At 46.2% G+C, this 18,990-nt stretch overlaps 1 pseudogene; it reads right to left on the bottom strand.

Annotated features, from left to right (window-relative positions):
• Positions 1-13,773: 13,773 nt before the first annotated feature.
• On the bottom strand, positions 13,774-18,785 carry LOC119806495 (annotated as a pseudogene).
• Between the last annotated feature and the right edge of the window lie 205 nt (positions 18,786-18,990).

Below are 18,990 nucleotides of genomic sequence, written 5' to 3'. Positions count from 1 at the left end.
GCATTGATGGGTGACTAGCATGTGGCAGGTGCTGCATTGTTGGGTGTCTAGCGTGTGGCAGGTGCTGCATGGATGGGTGTCTAGTGTGTGGGAGGCGCTGCACTGATCTGCCGCCATCTTTGGAGGAAACTCCTGGAAAGGTTTTCTGCATAGTTTGAGAATTTTATACACTCCAGATGCTGTTTCGATCAAGACCATCCCCATCTCAGATAGTTTGCTGCTCTAGAGGCTGTGGGACCTAAAAATGACATGGAGAATGGCTGACTTGGTGCAGAACGTCAGACAATCTGTACCCTGAGGGTAAGAAAGGTCACCTGAGTAAAGTCCTCCAGTCTTCTCTGGTATATAATCACAAGGACAAACTGCGTGCAGCAAATGTTTTTCCCCTGAGGCACATAAACAAATAATGACAGCAGTTGTAACGGAGTAATCCACCAACCTGCTGCACCTGGGAGGGCACGGAAGCACGTTCCGAGGACAATGAAGTGACTCTTGTTTTCTTGGAGATCTCTCACAAGCGCTCAGAATTCCCTTCGCGTGACTCTATTCTTGGGCCGCGTTCCGACACAGGATGAAGGTGCAGGCAGCCAACTTGGTTCCGCCCATTCTACTTCCAGTGGTACCAAAGCATGGACACTCGGTGCGAGCTCTTTGTATTCCAAGGTCCTGAGGTGGCCTCTCCTATGCCGGGGAGACTGGGAATGTAGGATTGTCCTGAGTCAGAGGTCAGTACTGGTCGGAGCTTAGGACCCCTCCTCTTCCTCTCACCCCGGGATCTGGGAATACATCTGCTCCTAACTGGGGCTTCAGGAGTTGGAAACACAACCCAGCAGTTAAGAGCACTTGTGGCTCTCGCAGAGAACCTAGGCTCAGTTCCCAGCACCCATGTGTTGGCTCACAAACATCTGTAACTCCAGGTCCAGGAGATATGATGATCTCTCTGACCCCCAAAGGCTCTGCACACATGTGGTGCATATATATACATTCAATCAAAATACCCATCCCAAAATAATAATAATAATAATAATAATAATAATAATATAATGAAGTGGGGCTTTAAGGAAGCCCAGTGAATTACTGCTGCAAATTAGCATTAAAACCATTGACTGAAAATTATTTTTAAAGATTTATTTTATGTTTCACTTTGCATATGTGTCTGCATGGGTAGATAGATATGTTCAGGCAAGTGCTGGTGTCCTAGGAGACCAGAGTGTTGGGTCTCCTGGAGCTGAAGTTACAGGCGGCTGTGAGCTGCCCAGGGTGGGCGCTAAGAACAGAACTCAGGTCCTCTGGAAGAACAGTATATATTTTCCACCACTGAACCATCTCTCCAGCCCCGGAAAAGAAACATATTTTTATACCTTAGTGCCTTATGTGGAGAGATGGCAGAGACCAGATTGCACAGCAGATGCTATAGACCCAGACAATCACCTTCCTGTCACAAGCAGGGAATAACGTTTATTCAGAAGAGACAGTGGGTTTGTTTTTCTTCAGTTAATACCAGATTTATTTCCCTTTGTGAAAGTGAAGTATTAGAACTCACCCACAAACTTTTCCATCACTACTTATGGCCAGTGCTTATGTTCATAAAGTGATCTGGAGGCCCAATCCAAAATTCCAGGGTGCCTGCTCTTTAAAAATGTTTTTGGTTGTATAAAAAAAACATACAATATATTTTCCTCATGTTTTCCCCTTCCAAACTCCCCATCTCTCTAGCCTTCCAACTTTCTCTCTCTCCCTCTCTCTCTATCTCTCCTCTCTCAAAAACAAAAAAAAGAAACACACCACAAAAAGGAAAATCAAAATAAACAAGTAAAAGATCAAATAGACAAAACATGCCAAAACAAAGCAAAATGACACAAAAAGTCTTCAAAAATACCACTGAGTTCATTTTGTGTTACCTACATTTTGTTTTGTGTGTGTGTGTGCTTGTTGTGTGTGTGTGTGTGTGTGTGTGAGGGGGGAGGGGGAGGTGTTTGTGTGTGTGTGTGTGTGTGCACAAGGGGGGGGGAGAGAGAGAGAGAGAGCGCACTTGGGTGGGGGAGGTGTTCATGTGTATCTGTGTGTGTGTGTGTGTGTGTGTGTGTGTGTGTGAGAGAGAGAGAAGAGCTTGGGGTGGGGTAGGTGTTCATGTGTGTGTGGTGTGTGTGTATGTGTGTGTGTGTGTGAGAGAGAGAGAGAGAGAGAGAGAGAGAGAGCGCACTTGGGTGGGGGAGGTGTTCATGTGTGTGTGTGTGTGTGTTAGAGAGAGAGAGAGAGAGAGAGAGAGAGAGCGCACTTGGGTGGGGGAGGTGTTCATGTGTGTGTGTGTGTGTGTGTGTGTGTGTGTGTGTGTGTGTGTGTGTGTTAGAGATAGAGAGAGAGAGAGAGAGAGAGAGAGAGAGAGAGAGAGAGAGAGCGCAAGTGAGCTTGGGGCAGGAAGGCACACGTGTGCCGCAGCAGGCATGTGGAAATCAAAGGACAGCTTTTGAGTCAGACCTCCTTCCACCACGCTGGTCCTGGGATTGAACTCAGGTCAACAGGCTTGGCAGCAAGCTCATTTACCAGCTGAGTCGTTTTTGCCAGCCCCTGGCTACTTTTCATACTGTTCTCACTCCTTGTACTAAAACGGCTTGGGAAAGGATAAAAAGTGTGCATGCAAGTAATCCCGTTTGTCTATGCTCAGTGGATCGCAGTCTGTTCCTGTTTAACCATGAGCAGTGGGTTCGAAAGAGCTGTGTAGCGGTATTTCATTTGTATTCTAATAAACAAAGCTTGCCTGAGGATCGGAAAGGTAAAACAGCTGCACTGGCCAGCCTTACAGACACCTTCAATCCCAGTAGCCACACTAGGTTGCCACAGAAATGAGGTGGTAGCCGTGCACACCCTTAATCCCAACCCTAGAGAGGAATATAAGATGGGAGGAGACAGCTCTCAGTCTCAGTCTCTTTCTGAGATTCCTGGAGGCAGGAACGCCTCGGACTGAGGTGAAGGGAAGAGTCAGCAGACGGTTGCCTTGTTTTTCTGGTCTTCAGGTTGAACCCCAACATCTGTCTGAGTCTTTACTAATCGAGCTTCAGAGCTGTGTCACTCAGTGTGAGAACACTGCTCAGAGTGACCCAGGGTCCCCCAGGAGCAGAAGCCCTGGAACATTAGTGCAAACAGGTTCCTGAGCCCCAAACAGAGTCCATAATCAGAATTTCTAGAGGACATGGGTGGTCTCCAGCTCTCACAGATGCTCAGTCAACCCTTTTCCTTGTGTGTGTGTGTATATGTTTTTTTTTTCGTTTATTTGTTTTTTAAAGAAGGAGAGAGCCACATCAAGTTCAGGCTCACCTAATCCACCAGCTTTTCATTCTACTCCACTATGATTCTCCCATTGAAGACAAACCATTTGGCTACAGGGTTAGAGCCAGATACTGCTGCACCCAGAAGCCAAAGGTAAGGGCATTGTAGGTTTGACGGCCAGTGGAGATCCTGCCTCCAAAACCTCAAACAAAGCAAAAGTAGCTTGGAGCCCTGGAAAGTTCCCTGACTGTCCTGACAGCCACCAGACTGGAGGCCGCCATCAGTGTGGGTCAGAAGTGAAGTGGTCAGCCTTTCCTGCACGAGCAACTGGAAGAGCTCTTGCCTTGTGCGCCTGTGTCCTTCTGAGGTCACTCGGGCAGGAGGCAGCCTGAGGGGGAGACTGGAGAGCGCTTACCTCATTTGGGAAATTTTCGTTGTATAACTTCTCACAGCGTCCACCCCCCTTGGATGATGTTCTTGGGTGTAAACTCCCAAGACTGCTGTTCTCCAGATATCAGGGGGCTGAAGATGTCACATTCAGCCTTTGAAAACTCCTGCATTACAACGGGCATGTGTCTGTGTGGGTGACAAATGACACTGAGCTTTCCAGCACAGTGAACACTTGAGGGAATTTCTGGTAAATTCAAACAGCGCAGCAGATAAGCTGAGGAAAGGTGAGAAAACACTGTGGACTCAGGCATGTGCTCCGGGACCCGGAATGCAGAGCTGACCCGCCAGCCCCTGGGCAGTGTGGTTTATGCAGACTGGGCAGCTTCTAGCTGACCTCCAACCCCTCGGGTTCCTGCAAAGTTTACCGTCCCAGGACTATGGGATGGAGAGCAAACATTTAGCCTGGCTCAGGAGCAGCACAGGGGAGGCAGCCACCTCCTTCATTCTTGTCTTATTTCAGCCCAAACCTACACTAAATGGCTCAGGAACAGGAGCTTGGTGGCAGGTGGAGGGGGAGCTGTGTTTGCCAACTTTTTGTTCATGTAACCCCTGCAGCTGGAATTCCTCCCCCAAACCCTATCTTTAGTGGTCAGTTTAAGAAACATCTTCCCCAAGTAACTGTCCTTTCTCCTCCTCCATGTGGCCAGCCGTGGATGCCAAGACAAAATCCAACCTCTAAAGTGTTAGCTGATAGAACCTGGGAGGAAGCTTGGTCAGTAAAATGCTTGCAAGTATGAGGGCCTGGGGCCTGTGTTAGTTACGGTTACCCAAAGTGAGCTGGGGAGAAAAGGGTTTATTCTGATTATGGCTGCACATCACCGTTTGTCATCAAAGGAAGTCAGGACAGGAACACAGAGCAGGAACCTCAAGGTAGGAACTAATACAGAGGCCATTAAAGGGTGCTGCTTACTGGCTTGCTCTCCATGGCTTACTCAGTCTGCTTTCTTTTAGAACTCAGGACCACCTGCCCAGGGACGGCACCACCCACAATGGGCTGGGCCCACATCAATCACTAATTAAGAAAATGCCCTACAGGCTTGCCGACAGCCCCATCGTATGGAGACGTTTTTCTCAATTGAGGCTCCCTCCTCTCAAATAATTCTAGCTTGTGTCAATTGACACAAAATTACCCAGGTCAGCTTCTATACTCAGAGCGTACATTATTAAAAGCCAAGCAAGGTGGCACACACTTGTAATAGCACCAGAGGATGGATTCCTGATACTCACTGACTGGCCAGCCTAGCTCATTTGCAAGTTCTGGGCCAGTGAGAGACCCTGTCTCGCGTCAAAAGACCAAGAGCGCCTGACAAATGACCCCTGAGGTTGTCCCCTGTCCTCCGCATGCACACAAGCATGAATGCACACATGCCCTGGTTAATTATCAATTGATTGATTGACTTTTAAAATGTGAACTATGATAGTAGCAAGCAGGAGGTGGAACTTCCTGATGTCCGTGTCCCAGTGGAGGCCTGCCTGTGAAGAATCTCAAAGCGATGCTCATGGACTCAACACCCAAGCAGCAAGGAGCTACGTGATGAGACCAGACAGTCCACCAGCATTGCTTTTCTCTGGTCGGACGTCCTTCAGAAATGCCCACAGTTATCTTTCCTTTCACTAGACTGTCTGGAAAGAAGACTGCAGTACCAAAAACCTAAGTAAAACCCTGCTCCTTGTGATGCCGATGGGTTATGTTTAGTATGTGGTGAGATTTTGTGTGTGCCTGATCCATAAACATTAAAATAAAATAAAAAGAGTGCACCTTTCAGAAGAAGATGCCTGGAAACCGTGGTGCTCTGGGTGCAAAGGCCCGCAGAGCAGTGCCCGCTGCCCTGTGAATAGGGCTTTTGTTCGCAGCACTGTTTTGGTAGGAAATGGTTGCTATTTAGGTCTCCAAGAGGGAATATAAATTACGCTCACCTAATCAAACAGACCAGTAAATACGGTAGTTAATGTGACAGCCTCAAATTCCTGAGTTGCATTCCGAGGCACAATTTAACGCCAGTCATCCTTGAAAGCCTGCGCGCATCGTGATCCTCTGGTTACTGCGAGCTTTGCTGTCTTCTATTTCATTTCATCTTACTAATTACTACAAATGCCCGGCTCTAAATCACAGTTCAACGCCAAGACATCTTGGTGGCAGAAAAGGAAAGAGATGGCCTTAGAAAAACACAGCATTCGACTTCAAAGTTAATCAAACATGCCGCTTGGGTGGTGTCACAGAGAGTATGGGAAGCCAGTGGTGACCATAGGAAAGCATTTGATCAGAACTGCAAGGGTGTGTCTACCATGCCCATTATTCTGCTTCCAGCAGCTTCTTCCCACAGCTCGGCCCTGTGGCTGGGAACCCAAAAGCGACACATGTTTATCCAGGTTGCGGACAGTCTGCAATCTGTTCTCCTTGAGAATTTATCCTCTACCGTAGGGACAAAAGTTCTGAACCGTGTGCAAAAAACCCAAATAACTAAATTCAGCTTGCTCTGAAGTGCAATATAGAACAGTTTAAAGCCAGGCCCCCAAAAATGTGTTTACTTAGTCCCCGAGAACAAAGAGCGGCTCTCAGATTCCGTTTGCTAGCTGCTACAAGACTCTTTAAACTTTTGTCCGCGAGTGTCCCTCGGGAGCAGGGTCCTGTGTACACACAGCAAGCCATGAAGGTGTTACCTGAACTATTCCTGCTCTTTTGAAAGGGGGAAAAGAAGCTGTTGCTGGTTTTTAAAGGAGCCATTGTCATTTCTGGTTGAATGTTTATTTTATCGTCTCCTGGGCGGTGAAGAGCAATTCCCCTATAAAGCCTGATTGCAGCGCACTGGGACAATCTGAATACGCTAATCAATGCTAGTTAAACTAGGAATAAATAAACTTTTATGGCACCAGGGTTCCTACCCTCCGTGGAAATTATTGTTAATTTATTGAGTCAATAATCTCAAAACAATAAATTATGATGTCCTTTGTTTTACTAAGCCCTTCTCACAGTGTGTTAAAAGGGGGGGGGGGGGCTTTGTAAATATCACAACCCAATAGAAGGAGGGTTTTGAAGCCAAGTCTTTGTATGTGGTCCCTTAAGAAAGAGGCTATTAGGGAAGGGTGAGCTTGAACATAGGCAACATGAACTTGAACATGGGTAGGGTGACCTTAAACATGGGCAGGGTGAGTTTGAACAGGGAAGGAGTGAGCTTAAACATGGGTAGGGTGATCTTAAACATGGGCAAGGGTAGGCTTGAACAGAGGCAGCATGAGCTTGAACATGGGATGGGTGGACTTGAGCATGGGTGGGGGTGACCTTGAACATGGTTAAGAGTAGACGAGCACAGGCGGGGTGGATTTGAACATGGGCAGGGGTGGTCTTGAGCACGGGCAGGGGTAAACTTGAACATGGGATGGGGAGGACTTGGACACTGGTAAAAACTATCAAAACAGCAGCTATATTCTCTTTACTACTTAAAATGGCAAGGAGCTTGAGTTCTCTCCCCATTAACTCTGTCACTACTCATGACAACTTTGTTTTATCTGTCAGTTGTTTGAGAATTACTATGTGTGTGAGAGACTGAGATGAAGACAGGCAGACACAGGCACACGGGAAGAAAGAGACACAGAGAGATGCTGGGCGTTGTGCATGTATTTGTGTGGCTCTGGGCGTCTTTATGTGAACACACACGCGGAGGTCAAAGGCTAATGACGTGTCTTCCTCGGTCGAACCTTTTTATTTAATATTGTTATTGCATGTGTATGATGTGTGCATGGCTGTATGTGAGTTCTCTCCTCCCACCTTTATTTGGCTTCCAGGGATCAAACTTGGGTTGTGAGGCTACACTCAGCAAGCCATCTGGATGTCCTGCTGCCTTCCTTTTGAAGACAGGGTCTCTCCCTGAACCTGGGGTCCACTAACTCCTCCAGGTTCCCGGACAGTGAACTTCAAGGATCTGCCTGCCTATGCCAACACAGCACTAGGTTACAGACACAGGTGCCCCGCTTTGTCCTTCGTGTTGGGGACCCAGAGTCAGGTCCTTGTATTACAGGACAAACACTTCGCCAAATAAGCCATCTCCCTAGTCCCCAAGTTATTACTTATTGAGAGCATTATTTATTAAAAATCAGGATGAGATGCCTTTATCTACTTAACTGGCTAAAAGGCTTGTCCTTGCTGTATTTCTGAGCTATGGTCTCATTTTTAATCTGATCTCCACCAAAATCTTTGGGGGAGATGAAACTCCCAGGCTTATTTCGAATGTTGAACCTACGACTACCATGACTTACTGAGGGAAGATAAAGGAGTTAAAACACTGTCTGGCCCCATGGTTGAGGCTAAACAAAATGTAACGGCCCCCCTCTCTGGGGCCATGGGGCTGTTGCCTCTCCACCACGCACAAGTTTAACAGGTCATGAGAATTGTACCCTGGAAATCTTAAGCAGTTTTCTCATTATGTTTTTACCTTTCGTGACTATCAAAGTATCTTTTGGGTACCTATTCATCCTGTGACAAAATCGTACCCAAACGCAAGCTCTTCAGATCTACAACACATATATAATATAATGGGGAAAAGTACGCATTCAGGGTAATATCTGCAGATGAGACATTACTGGAGGAGCGGCGTCCCAGAAGCCCTAATATCCAAAGCTTTCTGTAGATTAAGCTGTTCTAACGGCCCTGCAGCTCCTATGCACAATTATCTGCTCACTTACGGAGGCCCTTAAAGCCGACGTGAGGGATCTTCCAAGGCAAGATCTACATACCTTAATTACGGAACCAATTTGGGACACGGTTTGTTCCAATGTTTCTAGGCCTTCCCTAGATTATAAGAACGTGTCTAATTCAGGATTGTTTTCTTGTGTGGCTTAGAGACTCACAGACTTGAATGCAGGCGGCTACAATGGCTCCCGGGAGTGCCTGGTCACCAGCACAGTCTGCTGGGGGTTTGTGGGGTTTGTCACGAACTGACCTAAGACCAGGGATATTAGTCCCCAGAGCTGAACTTGTGACAGAAGTGTGCCCTCTTTGAAACCCAGCTCTGATGATGGGACTGTAATGATTTAGCAGCAGGGAGCTGAAAACTATCGATTTGTGGAATGCCCATCAATCTTGGATAGAGTTTCTTAAAGAGCTGCAGGTGGGTTCTGTATGCCTGCGTTGGGATTGCACAGGACTTAACAGACAACCCTGGACCAAACAAGGGAAAGGAGACCACCTGTGTAGACCTATGTAGCCCACCCACTCCAGGACATAGGTGACACCAAGACTCCAAAGTCTTCCTGGGCTTCAGCCTTGACAGAGGCCTTCGTCTGATCCAACTGTAAAAGACTTTTCCAGGTAAGACAACATTGTTTTCCTGAGGAAGCCCCAACTGAGCTAAGAATCCTATCTGGTCCTTGGTACATCCCTGCAACAGGTCTAGTGCCATGGCAACCTGGCTGCAGATGGGGAAGGGCATAAACCCAGCTGTCTTCTTTATGTGCATCTGCTACCTCAGGACAACAGCGTTTGGGAAGTCGGTAGTGTCTGGTTGCATTAAACATAAGAGGACAACTTCCGTGTTCAGGGAGCCTTGCCAAGCACCCCCACTAGAGACTTCCACAGGACTGCACTTGACAGTCACAGCACTGGTTTGGATAAAGTACCCAGTATCAACTTCAGGAGCACAGGATGGATATTCGGGTTGGGTTAGGGACTTGCTTATGGCTTCAGGGCGATGGAGCCACAAAGTACAGACATCACAAATGATCCTCCCTAGCTCCAGTGCCCATCCTCCCACCAGTAGAAAAGTGGAGAACTTCCCCTGAAGTTAGTTTCTCTCTTTGGTCTATGTCTCCGAGGTCTCAGTTAATTTTTTTTCACCCATAGAGATTAATCAAAATCTTGCTCGCATGGGTACTCTGCACTCTGAAATTCTCACAGGAAAAAATCTCAAGCTGAGCATGGTGACTGCATCAGTCAGGGCTCACTGAAGGGAAAGAATGGATAGGACGTGTGTTCAGTCGAAGGGAATCTACTAGGTTGCCTTACATGTTGGCTGGGTGGGACCATGGCTGTCCTCATACTGGTGCGGCTATACTGGTGAGAACCCAGCGGCTATTCAGTCCACAAAACAGGAGGCCTCAACCATCCCAGTCTGATGCTGAAGGCCTAGAAGATGCCCAGAGAGCCACTGGTCCTCAGGCCATGTTAGAAGCCGGAAGAAGCTGGGTTCTGCTATCAGCCAAGGAATGTAGGAACGATAGGGAAGGCAGCAACAGAGCAAAGGAACTCACCAGGGATGGTGAAGAAATGAGGCAAAAGGCAAGGCTTCTGCTCCTCAGCCTTCATCCAGCTCCTGCCAGAAGCTGTTGCTCATGTTTGGGGTGGGGACAGTCTTCATGCTTCGAAGACCTCTACAGTTTATCCAGTATCTGCTCTCTGAGCTAACTATAGATCCAGACAAAAGGATAGCCAAGAATAATCATCACAATGCCTTAAACTGTTATCCTAGCACTGGGGAGCCTGAGGCAGGAGAATTGCCATGAGATAAAGGCTAGCCTGAGCTACATAGCATGAACCAAGTTATTGCCTTAAAGCAAGAAGAAGCACATGAATATCAACTGTGCAAGTCCTGCATGTCTGCAAATTCATCCATATAAGGAAAGGTCAATTCTGACTGAACATCTGCTTGTTCATATTGAATAGATATTAACCACTTTCTTACAGCGAAAGTCTCACAGTGTGTACACCACTCCCCTTAGAGTGAATTCTCTTCTGTAATAGGTAACCTTTAAAAATGGGAGAAGGGGCTAGAGAGGTGGCTCAGCCATTAAGAGCACTTTCTACTCTTCCAGAGGACCTGAACTGGGTTCCCAGCACCCACATCTGGTGGTTCACAGCTGTCAGTACCTCCAGCTCCAGGGTACCTGACTCTTCTGACCTCCACGGTCATCTGTACTCAAGTGCACATCCCCACACACAGAGACACGTAATTAAAATTAAAAATAACTCTTAAAGATATGTACATGCAAGGTGAGGTTAATGATATGGACAGATATGTAAAAACTGAGATGGAAGGCAGGGCAGACATTGAGTTATGTGCTGCCTCTATGCCATAGAAATCAGAGCTCAGCTTTCAGACTCTGCCTCAGGGCTGAGGCTCCCATTCCCCATGTCCACACTGAGCTGTGTGATTGCTCACAGGTGTCACAGGAGTGTGGTGGGGGGTTGCTCACAGGTGAGTGTCACGGGAGTGTGGTAAATGGTTGCTCACAGGTGAGTGTCACGGGAGTGTGGTGAGGGGTTGCTCACAGAGGTATGCAACACTTGCAGGCAGCTGCATCACTAAAAAGCCCACCCCAGCCTGGGTGGTGACTCATGAAAGCTACAACCTGGAGCTCTATACTTGACTTTCAGGCAGCTCAACAGGTCAAGATTCCCTCCTCCTTAGTCCTCTGTGGGTCTAAAGGCACTGGAGATAGATCTGGGGCTAGAGATGGCTCAGCAGTTAAGCGCAGTGGCTGCTCTTGCAGAGGATTCAGGTTTTGTTCCCAGTACCCACATGGTGGCTCACAACTGCCTATAACTCCAGTCTCAGGGGATGCCAAACTTTCTTGTAAGAGGGCTTCAGAATTGGCACAGGACACACCCAGACACCAAATTATCAGCACAGAGTAGATTTATTACCCCAGAGGGACAAGCATGGTGGGAAGGGGGGATGGTGGGTGTAACCTCTAGATCTAGTAAAGTCAGAGAGCAGGTGTTTTTGCTGGAGTAGGTCTTGTGGGAGCTTACTGACTCACTGACTATACTGAAAGGTGGGGAACCTGCATAAGTCTGAACTAGGCCCTCTGAATGTGGGTGACAGTTGTGTGGCTTGGGCAGTCTGTGGGGCCACTGGAAGTAGGACCAGAATTTATGTCTAGTGCATGAACTGGCTTTCCCTATGGAGAGATACCTTGCTCAGCCAAGACACAGGGGGAAGGCCTTGGTCCTGCCTCAAATGATGTGACAGACTTTATTGACTTTCCATGGGAGGCCTTATCCTCTCTGAGGAGTGGATGGAAGTGGGATGGGGGAAGGTGGGAGAAGTGGGAGGATGTAGAAGGAAGCAGCGGGCTGCTTTCCTGCCGCCCGGCCGCCGGCTAGCTTTACACCTGAAATAATTACACGGAAACTGTATTTTTTTAAACACTGCCTGGCCCATAGTTTCAGCCTCTTATTGGCTAATTCTCACATCTTCCTTTAACCCATATTTAGTATTCTGTGTAGCACCACGAGGTGTGGCTTACCAGGAGAGATCTTAACCTGCGTCCATCTCAGAGAGGAGAAGCATGGAGACACACTATGGCGACTGCCTGAAGTGTCTCCCCAACTCTGCTTCGTTGTTCCCACAATTCTGTTCTGTCTACTCCGCCTACCTAATTTTCTATCTCTTAAAGGGCCAAGGCAGTTTTCTTTATTAATTAACCAATGAAAGTAACATAGACAGATAACTCTCCTCCATCAGGAGGAGGGGAGGCAGACGGAACTGGGATCGGAATGTAAAATAAGAAAGATTGTTGTAAAAAAAATAAGAAAGAGGAAAAAAAGAAAATAAACCTGGTGTTGTTCATATTTTTAAAAACAGAGTAGATTTTTATGAGGAAAAGGGGGAAGTCTGTGTTATGATGAGCTGGTAGTCCTGATTGGACATGCTAGCTGGTGTAGCTAAAAGCTGCTGGATCCTGCTGTTTTGATAGTTGAATCTTGGAGTTTTAGTCAGGCACAAGGGAGTGGCCAAATAAGGGAACCTGACCCTGGGGGCTAGCTTAGAAATTTAATCTAAGGGCTTATGAAGGGAGAAGGGAGGGAGATGGACAAGACCTATCTGCGCCGTGTCATGCTTGTCAAACTTGGACCCGTTAGGGAGCTCTTCAATACTGACCCAAGGGCACTGAATACACTTGATGCGCATGTATACATACAGACAAAACACCCATACACATGAAATAAGTATTTCATAAATAGAAACACATCATCTTAGTGGACCTTGACTCAAACAAACCAACTATAATTTTTTTGTGTGAAACTATCGAACAAATTCATTTTATTGATATGATACAGCACATTTATTGATTTGAATTTAATGAACTTTCAGTGAATCCCTGGGGTGAGTCTTATTGCATGAAGAATTGGTTAATGTGCTATTGGATTTGGTTTTGTTGGTGATTTTAATGGCAACGTCCAGCAAGTACACTGACCTATAATTTTCTATTTATGCTGTGTTCTTAACTAGTTTTGGCATGGAGGTAATAGCAGCCATCTAGTTGTTTGGAGGAATTTCATCCTCTTTTATTGTTCAGAAGAGCATAAGGAGAATTGGTGTTAGCTGTTCTCGTGGTTTTAGGTAGAGTTCAACATTGACACCACCTGGTCCTGAACTTTCTTTGATGGGAAATTTTTTTGCTACTTTTTCATTTTCAACACCCACAGTTCTGTTAGAGTTTTCTAAATCTTCATGATTCCTTGGTATGGTATGTGTGTCTGTAAATTTTCCATTTCTTCTAATTATGAAACTTGTATGCAAATGTTTCTAGAAATCACTAAGAACCTTGAGTTTCTGTTGTGTGTGGTAATGCCTCCATTCACCTCTATTTCTATCTGAGTGACGTTTCTCTCTCTTCAGTTAACCAGCTAAAGGGAGCGTCTATTTTTGTTTTGTTTTCTGTTTTGTTTTCTTTACCTTTCTGAGGAACCAACTCTGTCTCGAAGATGTTTTGCACTGCGGTCCCCATTTCGCTGCTTTATGTGTATTTTTTTCCTTCTACTGATTTTTGAATTCAGTTTGTTCTACTGGCAGCTTAGTTTCTTCAAATCTATTTTTTATATAGCCATTGATTTGTATAAACTTTTTTTGGCACTGCCTTACCTGTACCCTATGTGCATTGGCATGTTGAGTGTTTGCAAGAAAAAAAAAGTTGATTCTTTTTTATTTCTTCCTTGATCCGTTGAGTGTCCAAAACCCAGTGGTTTTGTTTCAATGTTTTCCTCATTGTTGACTTCTAGTTGAATTGCATTCTAAGTGAAAAAGATACTTGACATGGTTTCAGGTTTTTTAAGTTTTGTCAGGCTTGTTTTGTGCCATACAGAGAATGTATCCTGTGCAGTGTCCCCTGTAACGATGTGGAGAATGAGTATCACACAACCATTGAATGGAATGCTCTGTAGATGTGTTGGGCTTATTTTATGCAAGATGAAATATCACTGTCCTGCTTTTTTAGAGCCTTTCTGTTTGGATAATCAGCTATTGTTAAAAATATATGTTAAGATCCTCAGTTGTTTTAGTAGTGGGGTACATCTATCTCTTTGGGTTTATTATTACTTTGCCTTAAATATTTAGTTCCTCAAATACTGGGTTCATATATGTTTAGAATTGCTAAATTGGCTAGTTCATTATTATATAATAACCTCTTTTATCCACTTTTACTTTTTAGATATAAGGTCTATCTTATTGATATTAATATGTAAAATTATGCTTTATTTACATTCATGTTATGTATATCTTTAAAAGTTCAATAGATTTTTGTAACATATAGCTTGGTGTTATTGTTATCCACTCAGTCATTCTATATCTTTAAATAAAGGAATTTGATCCATTTATATTTAATTAACTTGGTTTTCTAATAATATTTCTCTCCTCCTTTTATAGTTTTCCTTTGTGGATGTCTATATTCTACATACCTTCCCATGCTGTCTCCTTGCTTATTAGTGTCTCCCCTTTTTAGTTCAAGATCTTGCTTTAGCATTGCATGTAGAGCAGACAGAATGGAGACTCTCTCCTCTCTCTCTCCTCTCTCTCTCTCTCCGCTTTCATTTTTCTGAAGAAAGCTTTGTGTCTCTTTCATTTCTAAGGGATGTTTTTAAAATACAATTTCTTTGGCTGATTTTTTTTCAGTTCTTTGTAGTGGAAAAACATCTGGTGCCTCTCTCTCCTGGCCCATAAAATTTCTCCTGAGGGGTGTGGTCATGTGAATTGGGCTGCCCAAAAGCTGTTTCTTTTCAGTTGAAGCCTTGAGATCTTTCTCTTTAACTTTCACCCATGAGACCTTGATTATAAGATGTCTTAGGACACACTTAACTGAATTAAATCTGGATGCTGATCTTTGACCATCGTCTACCTGGATATTTGTAACCTTCTGTGTTTTTCTGGTATCATTTCTTTGGAAATACTTTTTAACACTTAGACATCCTCAAGTTAATCCAGAACCTTGATAATCTCAATATTTTCTTCTTTAATGGTGCTCACATGTTCCCATAAGCTTCCTGCACACCATTCCAGTTTTCCCCTTCACGTATGTATTTTCAAAGTCTTCACTAGTTCTTTCTCATGTTTGATTTCTCTTGCCTCATATGACATTGTTGCTGGGCCCTGACATCTTCCTTGGGGTGGGGGTGGGGGAGATGCAGTGACAACATCTCAGACATGGAGAGTCAGGTAGAAGTCATAAAGCAGGCTCATTTATTTAACAACAGGATAAAACTTATACACTCTCCCAGCACCCAGGCATTTTGATCCATTGACATCACATGGTCACCACTCATTGGCTAGGCGTGATCAGGACCTCAGACACTGCCTGTTGCTAAACCCTCAGACAGAATTAGGTGGTTACCCCTCATTGGCTAGGCACAATCAGGACCTCTGACAGTGCCAGGAAGACTCCGAGTTGGCTACTCTCAGGCTGGTAGGTCTTAACTTCCTACATAACCACCCTTTTTATTTATTACATGAGCACTCAGTGGGAGCCAGAGTTCTTTTCTCAGGTCTTGTTGGCCCTGCCTCAAAAGTTCTCAGCAACTGGACTGTGCCTGTCTTAGGTTGGCCTGCTAAACAAGCCCTTTCCCATCATTGACTACCATTCCTTGAAGAGCTTTCATTCCCGAAGAGTTGGCAGGGTGGGGGGACTAGGCAGTAGCCTTTTGAATTACAGATAACCTGGCATGCATAACCTCATGTGGAGGACTGCAAGAAGGATACCTAAGACCCATTAACATCTAAAGAGCCACCTTAGTTGTCTGCTGATATAGGATCTGCTTCAGGGGACATTTAAAGAGAATAAGGATTAACAACACCACTCTGCCAATTAATGCATATGTGAGCATCCAGGAGGGATCAAACACCTTTTTCATATTATGTCAAATCTTTTCAAAAAATAAATATTCAAAGGCCATAACTTCTTCCCTTAATAAATCAATTTGTTTGGGAGGCAATGAAAGCAAGAAAGGGGAGTATATATATATATATTACCAATCCTGGGTTATTCCCTCCATGGTAGAAGCAGGCTGATCCATGGTCAGGCACACATCTCTTATTGTGACCCATATTTGGCATCATGGCAATCTGAGGAAAAGCACAAGTATATCCTCTCCCATGGGTTAGCAGGGGGTGGCAGCTGCCATTGGAGGAAGAGAAGATCTCTCCATCTCACCAGAGGCAGCGATGTATTCCTTGGCAAGGATGTCCAGTACTTGTAAGCTAGAATGAGCTCTTTGTCATCAAAGCTGAGAAAGTATAGAGGTCATATAGAAAATAACCTCTGTTAAGGCCAAATGAGGATCTCTCCTAGCCTCATCTGGACTAGAGAGATAGTCCTGGCCAACAGCTCCTTAAGAGCTCTGTTGGTCCTCTTCACAATGGCTTATCCCTGTAGATTGTAGGGTATACCAGTAGTATGGGAAATATTCCAGAACCCCAGAAAGTCATTGACTTGTTAAAAGGTATATTAAGTATTCAAGGTACTCCCATAATTACCATGGCCAACTAAAGGACCTTGATAGCATTGACAGCTTTCTCACCAAAAAGTATAAGATCATAAACAAAGAAGGAATAGGTATCTATTAATGAACATATTTAAGATTACCGAAGGGGTACAGTGTGTATAAGCTGGACTAAGTTGTAATGGTGGCTGAGGAATAGAGGGCAAGGGACTACTATTCTCACTTTTAGGTGTGGCCATAAAAATGGACTTGAGCATGGGAGAAATACAACCTGTGCCAGGGTTGGCAAGGGAGGAAGAGTTGGCAGGTGGGCTCACCATCCCAAGCAGCATGCTGGGCATTGGCTTGGGAGAGGGAGCCATGTAGGCTGGGGTGCTGACAGACTGCTCAGCCTGAGGGACTCCAAGAAATCTGGCATAAGAGAGTGGTGTTGCAGATGAAGCAGGAATTATCCCCACAAAGGTGGCTATAGGTTTGGAGTTTGAAGAGATGCTGGCCAAGGACCCTGTCTGTGATGAGACAAGGGGGTCAGGAGACTGTGTCTTCAGAGGCAAAGGTTCTGCTGTAGTTGCTGCTCTGAAGGTTCTGAGGATCATGGGGCTGCAGAGTCCTACATCTTCTTCAAGCTCTCCTACAGTGAATTAGGAGTTGGGAGGGAGCCTGATGAGGCGGCAGGTCCTACAGCAGGCAGGGCGACTGTGAAGGTATGTTTGGTGGCAGGTGGGGTTTCAGTGGCCGGGGTGCAGGTATAATCCATCTTGTCCTCCAAGACCTTGTTAAACCACTTCAGTGAGGTTTTCCTCTCCACATCCAGGTCTTCAGCAGTGATGAAAACAGCCAAGCTCAAGGGGTGGAGGCAGGGTGAGCTGGTCCCTCTCACCACAAGGGCAGCAACTGAATTTTGCATTTGCATTGCCCAGAGCTACCAGGCATGGGTGGGAAAGTCCAAGAGTTCTGCTGCTTCCCAGTGGCTACCTCTGTAACCTTTTCTCTTGAGGACTACTTATCTGTTACCAAGGGAGTTGAAGAACTGGAAGGGTAACACAGTTCCTCCTTTCTTGTTTTCTTGGATATCCTCTCTGGTATCTGGGAATGGGAGGTAACCAGACTGGAAAGGAGGGATGAGGTGGGACCATTCCTTTTCCACAACTGAAAGATAACATGGGTGGAGCTGTAGGAGCTGGTGATGACATTGCAGCTGGAGTTGGGGTGCCTCCTGTGCACATAGCTCACAGAGGAGTTCAGAGCCTATTTGTTCAACTCGTCATCTGAGCTTGGGAAGCCAGACTTCTCTCCAAGAAGCCAGGCTTAGGCACAAATGCAGCAGGAACATCACTGGCCACTCAAATGCTGAATGTCTGCTCCCACAGCTATCATGGCGTCTTCTCTTATTTTTCTGGCTCTCAAGCAGTAGCTGCTCTTCTTCCTCCACTGTCCTTTTCTTCTTCTCTCTGAGAGCACTCAGCACAATCTCCATCACACAAGGGCTGGGACATTGCTGGATGGTGAAGACAGTATTGTATTGATTATCTGCTTTGGCATTGGTGAGCAGAGTAACTTGCTGTCTGGAAGGGCAGTTCTCACTGTCACTGGGCTACCCACCAATCTTGAGCTCCATGCAGACAGCACTCCCTTCTTGTGACCACCATCCTGGCACACCATTGGCAGTGCCCCAAGCAAGGAATACTCAGCCTGCTGAATGGGATATCATCTTCGGGGAGTTATAACAAGCCAACTGGATAAAGGCCCACACTCTGGGTGGGGCAACATCCAGGAGGATCATAGAAGTGGGGTAAGGAGCATGGGATAGACATAGTGGACTCACTGGGCCAGTGACACAGGCAGCAGGGAGCATGAGGGTGGGCAATGGCCCCATCTGTCCCTAGGGTCTGGCCCTAGGGCAGGCTGGGGTGGGCTGGGCATGCTCAGGTAGCTGCCCATGAGTAGGAGCTCAGCAGGGTCAGGGCCTCCAAAAGTGCTGTGTGGCTCACAGAGGTTGTCATTGACCGCTGACTTAGCTGGAGGTGGCAAAGCAGCGAGTGCAGGCTGAAGGTGGTGGGATGAGTCTGGCACAAACCATTACAGGGCCCTGTGGGCCATGGGGCTCACAACTGAGAACACACCAAGCCACACTCACCCCCAAGGCCAGCCAGGTCAGCACAGTAACCATAAGCTCGAGACCAAGCAGTGTTAGTCCAAGTGCCACAGCATCTGCTGGTCCTCCACAGCCACAGGCCTGGCCCAGACCTCCTGTACACCCAATGGAGCCTCTGCTGTTTACCTCGTCCAGCTGCCCCAAGAGTACCGCAGCAGTGGTGGAGCTTCCCACATTGGGAGTGGAGCTGATGGAGAGCTGGCGCATGTGGTTATAATTGTGGTCACGCTCTCCTTAGCATGTTTTGCAGGGCTTGAAATGACTGGCTTCTCCTCATCAGATGTCAAGGAGAGATCAGACGTGAAGAGGTGGAGGTGGAGAAGTTACCTATTTTGTAGCGGGGTGGGGGGAATAATAAGCAGGGGTGGGAAACGGTATCAGATCTTTGTCTTGTGAGTAGTGGGGAACTTCT

The sequence above is a fragment of the Arvicola amphibius genome, chromosome 2 (assembly GCF_903992535.2).
Source record: "Arvicola amphibius chromosome 2, mArvAmp1.2, whole genome shotgun sequence".
Taxonomy (NCBI): Eukaryota; Metazoa; Chordata; class Mammalia; order Rodentia; family Cricetidae; genus Arvicola; species Arvicola amphibius.
Note: the sequence above shows the minus strand (reverse complement) of the source record. Positions and strands in the feature narration are given on the sequence as shown.